At 36.8% G+C, this 16,312-nt stretch overlaps 2 protein-coding genes across 8 annotated transcripts in view; one reads left to right on the top strand and one right to left on the bottom strand.

Moving 5' to 3' along the window:
• The window catches only part of SLCO1A2 (solute carrier organic anion transporter family member 1A2), a 112,517-nt gene that overhangs the window by 49,206 nt on the left and 46,999 nt on the right, over positions 1-16,312 (bottom strand). The window lies entirely within an intron of this gene.
• Positions 11,814-16,312, top strand: part of IAPP (islet amyloid polypeptide) — a 36,619-nt gene continuing 32,120 nt past the window's right edge. Inside the window, exon 1 of the mRNA XM_025995132.2 lies at positions 11,814-11,912. The gene's annotated coding sequence lies outside the window, so the exon portion shown is untranslated. The remainder of the gene's footprint in view (positions 11,913-16,312) is intronic.

Here is a 16,312-nt window from a genome sequence, read left to right as displayed (position 1 = left end):
GAATTTTAATCATGGAAATAGCCTAAGTAAAAATAACAAATAATTCTATGATCTGGAAAAGAATCCTACAGTTTGAAGGTAGAATGTGAGGTTTAGAAGACCAAACATATAAGTGGAGATCTCTATACTTACACATTTCATAAATACAGATATATGTGCATTTTCGTATGTATGATATGTAGGCACGCATTTTTATATGTAAAACAAAAGGATGACTTAAACTCTATTACATTCTACTAACTCCTTGTCAAAGATTTTGTCTACTATGTCTTGAAAGAAGGGGATTATTTTGTACCAAAACCAAAGTGTTTCACGCTGGCAACACTTATTCTAGTAAATCCATTTCAAGTTGCCAGAATGATACTTTACTAGTATCCCCAGCATTAATTTATTAAAATCCTCTGAACAATATCCATTTTAACAAGTGATCCTCAATGATATTAACTTTCTAAAACCTAATTGCTTTACCTCTATACATTTTCTTTTTTCTTTAAGATTTTATTTATTTATTCATGAGAAACAGAGAGAGAGAAAGAGAGAGAGAGAGGCAGAGACACAGGCAGAGGGAGAAGCAGGCTCCATGCAGGGAGCCCGATGTGGGACTCGATCCCGGGTCTCCAGGATCACATCCTGGGCTGAAGGCGGCACTAAACCGCTGAGCCACCAGGGCTGCCCCCTCTATACATTTTCTGAAGGCAACAGCCACTGAGCTGTTACATATGATTTTAAATCTCTCTACTCATTCCCTCACAGATGTAACAAACATTTATTGGAAGACTGCTATGTAGCAATTATAGCGCTAAGCACAGGATTTTAGCAGTGAACAAGACAGATAAGTTCTCTTATAGATAATATAAACTAGTTAGAAAGGTGTAGGCCTCTGTGAAATGTACTTGGACTCAGATCCCAAGGAACTTATATTTTTATTGAAAAGGGTGAAACTTTTAAATAAAACACTTTAGAATAGAACTGAACAGCATATGGTCGAATACAAATTGGTACATAAGTGGTGAAAGTTTCATAGATCATAAATGAAAATGATTAGAAGCTTGGCAAATCTGAATAGCATACAAATGAACTCATGCTGAAGTCCCCCACATAAAATGCCAAATCACCTTAATTATGGATCAAGTACATGGCACTAGTTTTGGAAAGACCAACAGATGGAATTAATTTTTTAAAAGAATAGGAACTGCTATTTTTTGGTCCTCGTTTGTAATATCAGCTTTTACCAGAAACCTCTCAACTGCCCTCATTCTTCTTTCTTTGATTTAGAATCCAGTCTTCCTCCTCTCTCTTTTTTTCTTTCTATTCTTCTTGACAATATCTGAACCCAATTATGGTCACCCAATCAAACAATAAGAGGGAGAAAACTTTTTCCTCTTCCATATCAAAGTTGGCTTCACTCTTTTTAGTGGGTAAAGTCATGACTATTCTGAATACCTGTTTTTCCCATGCAGCCACAGGAAGTGGAGTTAGTGACATAGAAAATCACTACAAAGGGGAATTCTCTAGTTCCATCCCTGCATTATGATACGATGTACCCACCTTGAGCAGTTTTTGTTACCTGGCCTCAAAGATTTGTTTAAAATGTGTTTACTGTCTTGAGAGAAGTTTTATAAACAGTTGTCTTGACTGGGATAAGAGGTTGTGTTTGAAGCTAAGCACTTGGAAGGAATTCAATGTGATTGAGTTAACACTGAGCATTCCCCCAAAACATTTTAGCTTTTCAGACACATTTAAAAATTTTTAATGGGGGAAAATGAATGAATGAATGGATAAAATCTATTCTCTTTATTTAATAAAATCCATGAAATCCAATAGTTAATGTCACAATCACTGTTGAGCACTTTGGCTCCAAATCAGGGAATGCACGTGTTGTTTCTCCATATCCTTGTGTCCTTGCAAGTGCCAGCCATGTGAACAGACTCCTTTTGTTAGCACAATGTTGTTTATACGGTGACTTCTGCTCCTGGAACCACAGTGTCACCAATGAATCCCCATCAATCATTACTGTTAATGAAAACAACTTGCTCAATTTTTATTAAATGGAGAAGCATTTTTTTTCTTTAACTCTTCTCAGCATTCAAATGAAGGCAAGTAATTCTTTAGTATGCATTCTCTACAAAAGTGATTGAGTTTCTTCCAGGCCTCCTGGTCACAATCCTGTTGAGATTCTTTGTTTTTGTTTTTGTTTTTAGTTGTGGTAAAAACACATTATAGAATTGTTAACTAAATTCATATTTTAGGTCTTTGGACCTTAGAGCTATTTCATCTTGCATGATTGAAACTCTGTAATCATTGAATAGCAACACAGGAGGGTAGTGGGTTGGAAGGGAGTGTTGGCACCTTGGGTTGTCAGCCCTTAATGGTATGTCTCAATCACAAAAGAATACAACATTTAACAAAGCAAATAAATGGTCCTTTGTGCTTTCTCCCCAGTGTTAAGTATCTATACATTGTTCTTTATTACTATAAATAACCAGAGGAAAATGTGTATGTTTAATTTTGCATTACTCTATACCATTGAATGAATAAAATGAAGATTTTCCTTTATCATGGCAAAACTGGTAGTACATAACACAAAGAAGACTTAAGAGAACATCCTTCCCCCAGGAAGAAAAGAGAGGGCTGCCCCAGCAAAAACCTTATGAAAGTTGTTTATTTCCAGAGTCTTCAAGTCACTCCTAGTTCTGCAAGAGAAGAACCACCTCTTGGTGGTATCCAGCTGAAATAATTTCAGCCAATACCAAATCAAGTTCAGCGCCAATAAGGCATGTATAGAAGCAATAATAATACTTTGTGTGGTGCCTTCCACATTATTTGTCTTTTATTAGTTCATTTTCATCTGAAATCAAAAAATAAGATAATGTGGGTAGCCCTGGTGGCGCAGCGGTTTAGCGCGGTCTGCAGCCCAGGGCGTGATCCTGGAGACCCTGGATCGAGTCCCACCTCAGGCTCTCTGCGTGGAGCCTGCTTTTCCCTCTGCCTGTGTCTCTGCCTCTCTCTCTGTCTCTATGAATAAATAAATAATATCTTTAAAAAAATAAGATAATGGATTCTGTAAATCAGCCTTACAAGTATTAAGTATTATTTTAGTTCCTACATTCAGAGGAGGTACCAGGAATGCATGACTCCAGGCAAAAATAGAGGTGAAATTTAACTGGGTCATAGACTCAGACACTGATTCTACCATGGAAAGCAAAGTATGGAACACACAATAACACAAGGAAAACCTGCCATCAGCAGCAATCCAGTAATAAAAATACCTAACCTGTTACTTTGGATAACATACCATCTAACTCCAGACAACAGACCAAAATGTGGAAAAGTAAACGTGAAACCTGCTCTAAATCTTTAGGAGAACTGGCTGTAAATATCATCAGTATTATATCCCATGCCAAGTCATGCTAGAGAATGGTCAAATAATTATGGGAATAACCATTGTTTTCCACATTTGCAATTTTTAAAAAAAGATTTATTTATTTTTGAGAGAGAGGACAAGAGCACAAGTGGGGTGGAGAGCAGAAGGAGAGAAACTCAAGCAGATTCCCTGCTGAGTTCAGAGCCTGGCCCTAGCTTGATCTCATGACCCTGAGATTATGACCTGAGCTTGAAACCAAGAGTCAGAGGCTCAATCAACTGAGGCACCCCTTCCACACTTGCAATTTATAATCTCTTTCATTTCTTCAGATTATTATCCCATTTTTTCCTTCCTTTTGCCTGTATAGACCTAATTTTGGATAGAAAAACATATTCCTTAATTTAATTATGGCACATAGATACTGAATTGCTCCTTTTTCTCATAGAGATAAGCTTTTATGTTTATAAAGCTCCCCAAATAACTGAAAATCCAATAAAATGTTTACATTTCCCCCAAACCCATTATTTGTTCATTTGGAGGCAGCCAGATATAATAAAAATGTCAGAACTTGAAGCCCAGTTAGTGAATTCTAGTTCAGCTGTGAGTTGTTTAAATCTTTTAGCCTGCTGTGAGTTGTTTAAATCTTTTAGCCTATATTTTCTTACCTATGATGTGGGATAGCTATATGTTTATGCCTACCTTTTAAGATTGTTAATGAAGATTGTTATGAAATTTACATAATATCCCTGTGGGGTTGTTGGAATAAAGTAGTTATTTTATTAATGGTTAATTCTATTAATAGTTATTATATTGATGATTATTCATTCATTCCCCAAATATTTATGAAGACTTTACTATGTCCAAGCACAGTAGTTGGTGCTAGGGATACAAAGATGAATAATAACATATGTGCCTGTTCATAAGCTATTGAGAGAGATAGACAATTCCCTTCAGGAAAATCTGCTATTTGTGCTTTCCTTGTATTTGGGGTCTTTAACAGTGTCCAATAAATGGATATCGATTAATACCAGCTTTGCTCCCATCCTACCTGAGTCCATAGAAAAATAAAACAGAGAAGTATAACACGGAACATCCAAAATATCACTGTTAGTACTTAACAAGCTGATATGAGGGAATGTGGCTTACTCCTGCTGGCAAGCATGCTTCCTTACAGTTGACTTCCAAATACATAGGCTTCTCCAAGAAGTCAGGGGGTCATATCAGCCATCTCACATGGAGTAAGTGAGGTTACAGAGAAAGTAAAGGCATGTCATGCCAATAGAATGCTATTCATATAAAAGGAAATAGTAAGAATAAGGAATAAGAATTTTATTTTTCCCCCTTTTCTTCTCCCACTATGGGAAGGTTTTCCTTCTGACTGTGATGTTCTTTAAAAACTTGGCTGTTGAAGCAGTCTCACAAAGCACTTAGGGGTAACTAAGACTGTGTATCTCAGATCTCCTTGGACATTTTCCCCATATGTAACTTGAAAAAAGAATCCCAGATATGCCTTGTTGTGTGAAGATTTGGTGACTACAATTGTGTTTACATGATGTAAAAGTAATTTATTAATGTGTGAATCAGTTGAAAATCAGTTCATCTGGTGCAAAGTCTCACGTCTTATTGGGTATTATATGGAGACTGAAATGTCTGTATATGTAATGTTAGGAGTTGGCCAATTATGTGACCAATCAAATAGCTTGAGTCTATTACCGAGAATTTAGAGCATTAATGATTGAATGTATATTATCCAGTAATACAAATAGCTACCCTTCACTGAGTGTTGACTGTGTGCTGGCATCATGTTACACGTTTATTACATATTATCTTAATCCTATGCAACTGTGGTTGTATTGAGTATTTGTTTTTCTGCCTCCTATCTTCTCATCCTCTTTGTATCCCAGGACACTGACTTCTGAAAAATTTCTCAGGCTGTCTAGCATCTGATTTCCTGTTAGGTTGTTGATGGCAGTATTGGTGTGAGACTGGAGTTGTTAAAATTAAAACAGACAAGATCAATCTTGGAAATTCCTGGAGCAGACAAAACTAGTTTACCCATACAAAGCTTACCTAAGCTTATTTTTGCAAGACTAACTGGAAACGTGGGTTATTTCTTGCTTATGCTTCTGGAAATTGTAAACAAAACTTAAACTATTTCTCAAGGTTGGTATGAAGTAACCACTGAACAATTCACTATCATTTGAGAAAATTCTAATATTCTGACCAACTACTGCAAAAATGAAACAGACACTATTCTCTTACTACATAAGATTCTTTCTAATAATATACTCCTGAGCCTCATTCCATGATTGGGTTTGAGTGCTCCTGGTTTTGAAAAGTATCTTTTTTGGTGTGTGCACAGTAGAAGTTTACTAATTACTACTTCAGTGATTCTTTCTGAAGTTTTGACAAGGTTGTAAAGAGAAGAAAAGCCAGGACATGTCCAACATCTGACAGGTGGTGCCTCTGACAACTTCAGAGGTAGTAGTGCCTCCCCAACCTTGGGGACTCCTGCTCCTACAGATCAAGTCTTTTCCTTTTTGATACAGTCATAGGCATGGGAGTGACTTCTCACTGGTATAAATCTCTAGATTGCACACCATTTGCCTAGTTTGGCTTTTAAACTCTTATTATACTTTTATAACTGGTTTTCCATATTAAATTCCTTTACTGAACTACTTGTCATGAGTTCTATTATCCTGTCTGGACGTTGGCTGATACAAAGGTAGAGACTGTCTTCATTGTGTGGATAGAATAAGGTGACTCGTACAAAACCACACAGCTAGTTTAACAACAAGCTTTTTTAGACCAGTTGTGTTTCATTTAAAAATCCAAGTACTTGAACTATGGTGCTGTATTCAAATGAATACCCCAAAAAAGTTTTTGCTGTTTTCCACAAGAGTACTTATACTATTTTTATTGAACTTTAAAAACATAAAGGAAAAGAATGCCCACCATTGGAATTGATTATTTTCTAATGTAATAAGACCATATCACATTTCTAATCCTTGTTAATGTTATATTCTTAACTACTTCTATTTTTTCTTGTTACTCTATCTTGCTATCACTAAGAACTTTTCTTTGTCTCCTTTTTCTTTCTCTTCTCTTTGATTACTTGGGCTTTAATTTAGCTAAACAACCCAAGGCACCCATGATTTTCCTTACTGGAGCCACTGAAAGAGCTGGAAGGCACCTGGAGTTTCTATGAAGAACTTTCTATTGGATGTGGTTACAGGCCATAAAGGTATCCATTCCAATTTTTACTTTGGGATTAGTACATAAAACAGTTTTTTAAATTATATAAAGGGAACAGTTTTGAATGAATACATATCAAGCAAGAGGCTCAGGGACTAGCATTAATCACATGATTAGGCACATGACTGGCCTCTCCTTCAAGTTAATCCTCAGATGAATTTGTCAGCATGGCAGCTTGGATCATTAGACAATTTTAAATTGTCTCTATTCACAGTCATAAGCTACTTTATTTTACCTCTAATGGGCCACTGAATAAAGATGATAAGTTTGAAGGGCATTGATGTTAAGATATAACCTAAGGGGGAACATTAAAAAATAATAATTTTATAAATTTTCCTCAAGGTTATCTTCATTGGATCATTAAGCTTCATTCATGTAACCAAAATTTTTACCTAACCAAAATTTTTACCTAGTACCTTCTTTTATGGTCCCATTGTTCCTAAACAATTTTTGAAAAGGAATAAGACATGGAAAATTGAATGCAGATGTCTTTTCATACTCAGAGAAATATCTGCAAATAATAACATAAAAGCCATTCTTTTATTTCCTCAATTTGAAAAAAATTCAAACATTATAAAACAGCTTACTGATTTTTAAAACTTTTTAAACACTCTAAATGTAAAAATTTCTAACATCATATCAGCTTTTTTAACACCTTTATAATTAAGTACCAACCTACACTTTTATATATTATTCCCTGCAGCCAAATACAAAATAACATCATTTTAAAATTTGTTTCTTAACGGGTCACGCATTTTTCTCACAACACTAATTTAAAATAAGGAAGTGTATAGCTATGTTAAATAATATGATACACATGACAAGAAAGTTGCTTTCATTCTTAATATTAACAAATATTTTAATTAAATAAAGCTAATAATTGCCTACAAACACTTAGGTAGAATCAACTACTTTTTAAATAAACTTTGTTTTAATTTATGAAAATTTTCAAAAGATTGTGCTTTACCATGAGGGAGAATAAGACTCTTGTACAAGCCCAAAGAAATTGGTAACACTGGTCCAGTCGAGTTCTCAGTGGCAAATATGGAAACAGCCATAATATATATGTATGCACACAAAACACTGTAAAGCACCTTTATACACTTTTGTTTTGACTAATATCTAAAATATCACTGAAGTCCATGATTCTTAGCCAGAATATATTTTAATTGTTGGCCTGCTGGCCTATCTTTCTACCTATTCCTATGATATAACACTCCCCACCAGAACTGAATCTTATTAGAGTATAAATGAAGAGTTTCATTTATTGGATCTGCTTCTTTAAGCAGCAGTATTGTTTTAGCAATGTTTATTTTGGTAGAGCTTCAAACATAGAGAAAAGTTGCAAGAATATACAGAATTTCCATATGCTCTATTTTTTGTATCAGGTTATTTAAATTCTAGTTAGTTAACATACAGTGTAATATTTGTTCAGAATTTCTATATACTCTTTACTCAGATTCATCAATTAGTTACCTTTTGCATCGTTTGCTTCCCTGTTCCCTCCCTTGTCCATCCCTCCCTCCTTCTCTCTGATTCTCTTTGCATATATGTACTGTCTTCCCCACTACTAAGCCATTTGAATGCACTGGAGATATTGTGGTCCTTTCTAACTAACTATTTCTGTGTGTATTTTTTAAAAAACGGACATTCTTTTATATAATCAGAACACAATTTTCAAAGCCTGAGAATTTAATATTAGTTAAGTATTCTTATCTAATCCGTGGTTTGTATTCAAATTGTGCCAATTGTCCTAATAATGTTACAGCTTTTCTGGATTTTGCTTTTTTTTTTTTTAAGATTTTATTTATTTATTTATTTGAGAGAGAGAGAGAGAGGAGTACAAGTTGGGTGGTGGAGGAAAGGCAGGGAAGGCTGGGGAGGGAGAGAGACAAGCAGACTCTCTGCTGAGCAGGGAGCCACATATCGGACTCAATCCCCCCAGATCATGACCTGAGCTGAATTCAGAGGTTTAACTGAATTAGTACCTAGATGCCCCTAGCTTTTCTGTTTTAATGACCCTGGATTCAATTCAGCACTGTGCACTGTATTTCATTGTTATATCTTAGTTTATTTTGATCAGGAACAGTTATTCAACCTTTTTTTTTTCTTTTACTTTCCTTTTTTTTTTTTCCTTTTTCTTTTTGGTGTTTCTTGACCTTGAAAATTTTTTGAGTGTAGGTTAGTTGCTTTGCAAAATGTTTCTCAATTTGAGTTTGTCTGATGTTTCTTCATGATTAACTTTTAGTTACACATTTGAACAGGAATACTACTGAAGCAGTATGTCCTCCTCAGGGCATGTGATCTGAAGACACATGATGTCAGTTTGTTCAGTTTTGCAAGTGTTAGCTTTGATCACAGTGGTGAAAGTATATCTGCCAGTTTTCTTTCTGTATAGTTATTATTTTCTCTTTGTAATTCATAAGTAACTTCTATGGAAATACTGTTTAATAGTGGTAGGGAGAATTATAACAGATTCCCTGCATCTGCAGGATGGAGGGAGGATGTGCTTGTCTTGGGCTCAATATGGAATTTAAACTTCTAGCAAAAAGCAAATAGGAAAATTCAAAAAAATTAGAAAATAAGAGAAATACAAAAAATCTAAAAACAAATAAAGTAAAAACATCAACAAAACAAGTATAATAAAGACTTAGGTACTTAGTGAAAAAAGTTGAAAAGACCTTGATTGCTAGACTGAGTCAGATTGGATGATATGATTTTATGGAAGATCATAAATACCATTGTGTAATTTGTGTCAGAAATATTCAATAGAGAAAAAGGAGATAAATAGAAGTATATGTTCATCTAGAATTTGGAATTGGCAATTTCGACCTGCCAGTGGGTTCAGGCAGTAAAGGAATCTAAGAAGCCGGTAAGTATAGAATTGAATTATGGACCATAAAGTCAAATTTGAGTGCAGAAGGAAGGGAAGAATTAAGGAAGTGGCAGACTGAAACCACAAGGAGGGCTGTTATGAGTAATATGAGAGAGATGAAAAGTTAATTAACCAAAAAGGTGAGAGAGTTAGATAAATAAAACATTATGGTTAAAGAAAAAAATATCCAGATGCATTTCCTGGTGCAAGATATCAGATGAGGAACAGTTTTTTGAGGTCACAGGATCACAGGACAATGAGACATGTGGGCTGTTGATTGAAGAGTGGAAATGAAAGTAAGTGAAACGGAAAAGCAATGCCCAGGTCTGAATAGTTGAAATACAAGGATATGAAATGTGCCAGGTTCTCAAATGCATCAAAGAAGTTTTCAAATGCATTGTTTCTAAAAATTTTGATACAATTTATATCTAGTATCTGGTGAGGTTGTAAGTTCTTCTGATATTTTCTTTAAAAAATACTCCTGGGTGCACCTGGGTGGTTCAGTCAGTTAAGCATCTGATTCTTGATTTCAGCTCAGGTCGTGATCTTAGGGTCATGAGATCAAGCCCCATGTGGTGCTCTGAATTCAGTGGGGAGTCTGCTTGAAATTCTCTCCCCCTGCCCCACCACCACTCCACTGGAGCGCTCTCACTCTTCTCTCTCTCACTCAAATAAATAAATGAATAAAATCTTTTAAAAAGTTATCCTGGACAACATTTAAAAACAATCTATATCTATTTTCCCCTTTACTGATATCATCCCTTACATATAAGGTTTTATCAAGTTTTAATATTTGGCAAAGGTTAAGCTAGCATGCTTCTGTAATGTCTCTTAGAAGCTTAGAAAAGTGACAGCCCACACTAAGTGAAATAGAAATTCCAAAATATCCATGGGAGATGGTAGGAGAAGGGATAATAAGCTCAAAGAAGGAAGCATGCTAAAGTAGATGTCACATAAGGCCCAAAGCCCCACCACCAATCATCTGTGTTTCACAGAAGACTCCAAAGGATATTCCATTTGCCCAAGCAAGATGGAATTCATTGGTAAGCATTTTTTGAGATTTCAGGGTGGTAAGCCAGGGATAACATTAAGAGATGCTGTTATAGAATAGAGCTCTCTAAGAGCAAAGAGGATGATAATATCACAAAACAATAGAGGCCAGGTGATAGTATTTAAATATCAGAAGGAAAGTGGGTATAATTATTCCAAGTAGTATTACGGTTGGGGTAGTAATCAGCGGGATCTGAACTTCAGAAAGTTATGGGCATCATTAATACAACATGACAGCCAGAGGTACAAGATAGATGAGTAACCAACAAGAATATTACCCAAGAAGCTGTAAAGACAATCATACGAAATCAAAAATGGATTATAAGAAGACTGAGAGCACCCATCCCTAATAAAATGTTACAGTATCTTGTTCAATTTCCTGATATGAGTCATTTTTAGATTAAAACCAATTGACTGAGTAGAGACCAGGTCCCTAAGAGGAAAGGACCATGACATCTCAACTAGTATATATGGTTTCCTCCCGTCTGTCCTCAGTGAGCTATATAGCCATTTACTAGAGTACTCTTATGCTGGGGAAAGGCATATATTCAAACATTTCAGTATGTAGGGTCTGAGTTGACATTGATATCTAAAGACAATAATAGTCATTACAGACCTTCTGTTAGTGGGCAGACAATAAACGGAGTCTTAGTCCAGGTCTAGCTTGCAGAGGGTCAACAGACACACTCATGGTCATTTTTTTTTATCAGCAATAATTAGAATGGTTATTCTTAGTAAATGGTGGAACCCCCATATTTGTTCCTTGGCTTGTGGGGTAAGATCTTTCACAGTGATCTGGGTAGGGAGAACAGCAGAAATTAATGCTACACTAAATGATCAAAAATGCAGGATTCCTTTCCTATCCCCCATTTAACACACCACTCTGGCCCCTGCAATAATTAGAAAATGCTGGAGGATGACAATAGTTTATCACAAACTCAAACTAGCAGTGATCCCATTTGTAGTTGCTATGCAAGACATGTTCTCTTTTCTAGGAAGATTAACACGGTCTCAGGAACACGTTATACCTGTATGTTATGCAACCTTTGATCTAAAATATATTCTTTTCTATCTTTATCAGAAAAAAGAACCAGAAGTTGCTTATATTTGTGTGGGAGAAAAGATGGTATACATTTACAGAGATAGCTATCAGGGGGGAAGACAACATGTGGAGGTTATGGCAAGCCCCAGTGTGAGAATCACGACAGAGACACCCCCCTCCCCAAATTTCCAAATCAAGGCCATGCACTCTGCAGCTACTGGGCCCTGGAAAGGATGGAGTGACTGACTGCCTAGATAAAGTGACCATGTGACCAGAACTGCCAGAATGAGCTGCATTCGGTCAGACTCAGCAAGTCAGAAAGTGAGGTGGGTGCCAAGCAATCAATCATAAGATAAAAGTGATGTGGGCAGCCTGGGTGGCTCAGCGGTTTAGTGCAGCCTTCAGCCTGAGGACCCGCGATCAAGTCCCACGTCGGACACCCTGTATGGACCCTGCTTTTCCCTCTGCCTGTGTCTCTGTACCTCTCTTTCTCTCTCTGTGTCTCTCATGAATAAATAAATAAATAAAACAATTTTAAAAAAAGATAAAAGTGATGCCTTCAGTATGAGGTGCAAGCAAGTTTAGAGGGCCTTTGTAAGCTGCATAGCAGATAGACCAGACTCAGCGTCATCCAGCAGGTAATGCAATTGCATCTCTCCATCAGATCATATCTTCACTATCATATCTACACTATCCCTTAATATCATCTAATAGGAGATAAAAAAAATTATGAGCTCAGTTCACAGATGGGTGATCTCAATATGTGTGTGTTATGCAGTTGTCCCTAAAGAACAGTTATTAGATAAAGTTTTGCCCTTGAGGACATGCCCTAATGGCCGAGACATCATCATTGTGATAGGAAACAATTTTATTTTGCAATCATGGATTTCTAAGTTCTCTATAATCCTTTTCAATTCTTCTTGAGAACATCTAATTTTCTGAACACATCTCTTTTGTAGTGTCTTTTATTGTACTTAGCAATGACCAGCTCATGCCATTAACATATCTCCCACAGAACTTCCTTATCTAAATTTTCTAGGCTACTGCAGAAAACTGTTTGACGAAATGTTTCACCATGTAACATAAGTCACTATTTTCCTAGATCATATTAGAGGTCTTTTTGCCATCGGATTCTAAGACTAGTGCTGCATACTTCATGTTTTTGTTACAGAAGAACTCTATTTCTAGAACCAATTTCTGGATTTATAAGGTTTTGTGCAATAATGTCGCAGAACAACCTCAAAAACCTCTATGGCATTAAAACAAGTATTTTCACATTTACAACTCTGTTTGGCTGTGGGTCAGGGTGTATGTACTTAGCTGAGTCAGGCTGGATCCTAGACTTCAATTATGGTTTCCTTCCATTCCACATGTTTTCATTTAAAAACACAGGTTGCCTGAAGCATATTCTTCTCATGTCAGATGACAAGAGTGCAAGTGAAGTAAGTAGAGATGCAATTGCAGTGCTCCTGAGTGCTTCCTGCTGAATTTACACAGTATCATCCTGGCTGCTTTCTACTGACCAGAACATGCCAAATGACCAAGCCAATGCGAGGGGAGGGCAGAGTATATCCACTCAGAGCCAGAGGATCTGGAAAATCCCATGGCCCTAACTATAAGATCCATATTCATTTATACACTCACCCTATGCTCCAACTACCTGTATGTGCTAGTTACATTTTCAATTACACCCACCATTATGCTTTTCCCTTTTAGTAGAAAATGTTTCTGCTTTCTCTGCTAATTCCACTTATTCTTCAAGGTCACACCCACTGAGGTGCCACCGTTTGAGGTCTCCCCGAACCCATCTTAATCTGCCTTCATACAATGTGTTATTTTTCATTGTATCACTGCTTCTTCATTATAAACATATAGGTATCTGTATCTCCAAATAGACTATCATCTCTTTAAATGAAAATATGATATTTTACTCATAAAAAAGAGCTTCTTCTACAAAAAAGCATCCCAAACTATGTGCCACTTATATAGTTAACAGGTTAAAGGTGTGGTGAGATATTAATAGCTTAGCCAAAAGATGGCCAGTCTGGCTTTGGGGCAACCAGAGTCCCTAAGACTAGTCACCTCCAGCTGGGAGCATACACTTTTGTTTGCACTGGTCTGCAACACATATAGTTATTTTTTATGTGTGCCATAGAAAAAGTTCTAAGGCACCTAGAAAATTGTTGTTCTGTTAATCAATAGCTCATAAATACCCGCTGAATAAGTTAACAGTCTATAAATCCTTTCTATAAATTGTCACTTCCAAATCATGTATTTTGAAGCAAATATTCTTTTTAAAAAAGAATATTTATTTATTTGAGAGGAGAGAGAAAGAGAGAGAGAGAGAGAGTAAGCATGTACAGGAGGAGAGGCAAAAGAAGAGGGAGCAGGGAGCCTGACGCAGGGCTTGATCCCAGGACCCTGTGATCATGACCTGAGCCCACGGCAGATGCTTAACAGACTTAGGCACTTAACCACCTACACACTCCTTGAAGCAAATATTGTAAGTTCATAATACTATAGGTCAGTGTGAATCGCATGATTTCTTGAAGTTCAGGGTGCAGAAATCAAACTGTCATAGACTTTCTTAATTATGATGTTAATACATAGAAAAATACGGTTGTGCAAATTACATTAAAACTATATGATTGAATAAAGGCACCATTAACTAGGTCTTTTCTTTCTCAAGTATACTGAAGTCCAACCAATATGAATCAATCAGATAATAATAAACAGAAGTTTGCCTGAGAAAGAATGTTCAGCACATTTCTTCTGGTCAGGAGAAAATTATATTTCTGGGCTAATGAAAACATGCCAAGGTCAGTTATGACACAAAGTAATTTCTGTGTGTCCATTTTATCTACATCAGAATCTTGGCTGATCTGATTTTCTTTCCTACATGGCCAGAACTCAGAAAATACAATGAAAACTAAAGGGTGGGCTGTGTCTCGTCCTTTGTATCTGGTACTAGAGAGCTGTCTCCATCCTATTTTATCTTCCTGATACTTATGCCAATGCAAATGAGGTGGATAAAAATAACTGGGCACTTCCTTTGGAGATCTGCCACCGTGGCAGAGGAGATTGTTAAAAGCTTTATAATTAAAGCTTTATTTAATCCCACCTGTTGCCCTTCTAAGTGTCCTTGAATCAATTTTGTTTTCTTATCTCCTTTGCTACACCTTTGTCCAATTTGCCAGCTTGTCTAATATGTTCTCAATGTTAGCACTTTGATTTAGTAAGGCAAAATAATTCTTTTTCCTTTATTTGATTACATAACTCTCACTATCCTGCTTTGTATAGTTTTGGTCAATAAACATACCATGTATACCTAATATATACAGATGGTCTTCTAGATGCTTGGAGGATGAGTAGCTTTAGAAGATGTCGTTTTGGGGCACCTGGGTAGCTCAGTTGGTTAAGTGTCGGCCTTTAGCTCAGATCATGATGCTGGGGTCCTGGGATCGAGCCCCTGCTCAGCAGAGGAACTGCTCTCCCTACTTGTGCTCTCACTCTCTTTATCAAATAAGTAAATAAAAATCTTAAAAAGAAAAAAATATGTGGTCTCTTTCTATAGAAGGCCTATGGCTTGATAAATAAGACATCTAATTGCAGCAACTATAATTCAAGCTATGTCCCACCAATGCATAGGCTAAGGAACAAGAATGTCCATTCTGGAGCCAGATTGACTCCAGCCCTGACTCACAACTTTCTAGCTATGTGGCCTTGGCAAAAGTATCCAACTTGTTTCATTATCAGTAAAATCTACTGAATAAGAGTACCTACCTCAGAGGTTTGTTGTGAGCTACTATGAGTTACTATGTGCAGAGATATGAGCATCATGCCTGTAACACAGAAAGTGCTAAAAAATATTAGTTATTATTATTATTACTTATTTAAGGAGGAAAAGAACACTCTTAACTTAGGGAATCACAAGAAATTTCATAAATTAGGAACCACTCAAACTGCACTTGAAAGGTAGAGGTTAGACAGATCAAGGGAGGCGAGAAGGCATTCCAGACAGAAGACTAAAAGAGTCAAAGTCTGGCATGAAATAAGCAGACTTCTCCAAGAAGCTCTGCATTTCTGCATACACCAGTGTATGGGAGCTGGGGCCACCACCTGAAAGAGGGTTTTGGTAATGAGTGAGACAAAATGGCCCATGGTTGCTTCTCTTCTCAGTCCTTCCCTCTCCTGCTGTTTCTAACGTGATGTTTTCTCTGTGTGTAATAGTCAGGGATGGATTAGATGATTATATTAATTTCCTGAATGGGAAACCCCAAATCATTATGGGATTGGTTGAAAGTCACATACTAGATTGTTTGTAGGAGCAAGCCATCACCTCCCCAGCCCCCAAAGCAGTCCCTCATCAGCAGGCCTTTGGTCTCTCCCCAACCCTGTCCTCCTAAACCCCCAACACACATGTGCACGTGTGCCCACATGCAAATAGAGAGGCATATGAGCACACACATGTACACAAACACCCAGGCATGCACACACATGCATCTTATTTTCCATCTGTCTACAAGTAGACAAATGTACATTCTAGTGTGAACACTTAGAGGAAATAATTTCAGTGTTGTCTCTGTTAACCCAAAGTGGTGACTGGTTTCAAGACAAAGGGGAAGAAGAAAGTAGCCCTGTAGTCTGCTGTTTAGGACATTTCTGAGTAAGCAGAACCACAAAAAATTTCATGCAAACCAGTTAGAGCTCACTTTATTGGGCATGA

This window comes from Vulpes vulpes, chromosome 8 (genome assembly GCF_048418805.1).
Source record: "Vulpes vulpes isolate BD-2025 chromosome 8, VulVul3, whole genome shotgun sequence".
Lineage (NCBI taxonomy): Eukaryota > Metazoa > Chordata > Mammalia > Carnivora > Canidae > Vulpes > Vulpes vulpes.
Note: the sequence above shows the minus strand (reverse complement) of the source record. Positions and strands in the feature narration are given on the sequence as shown.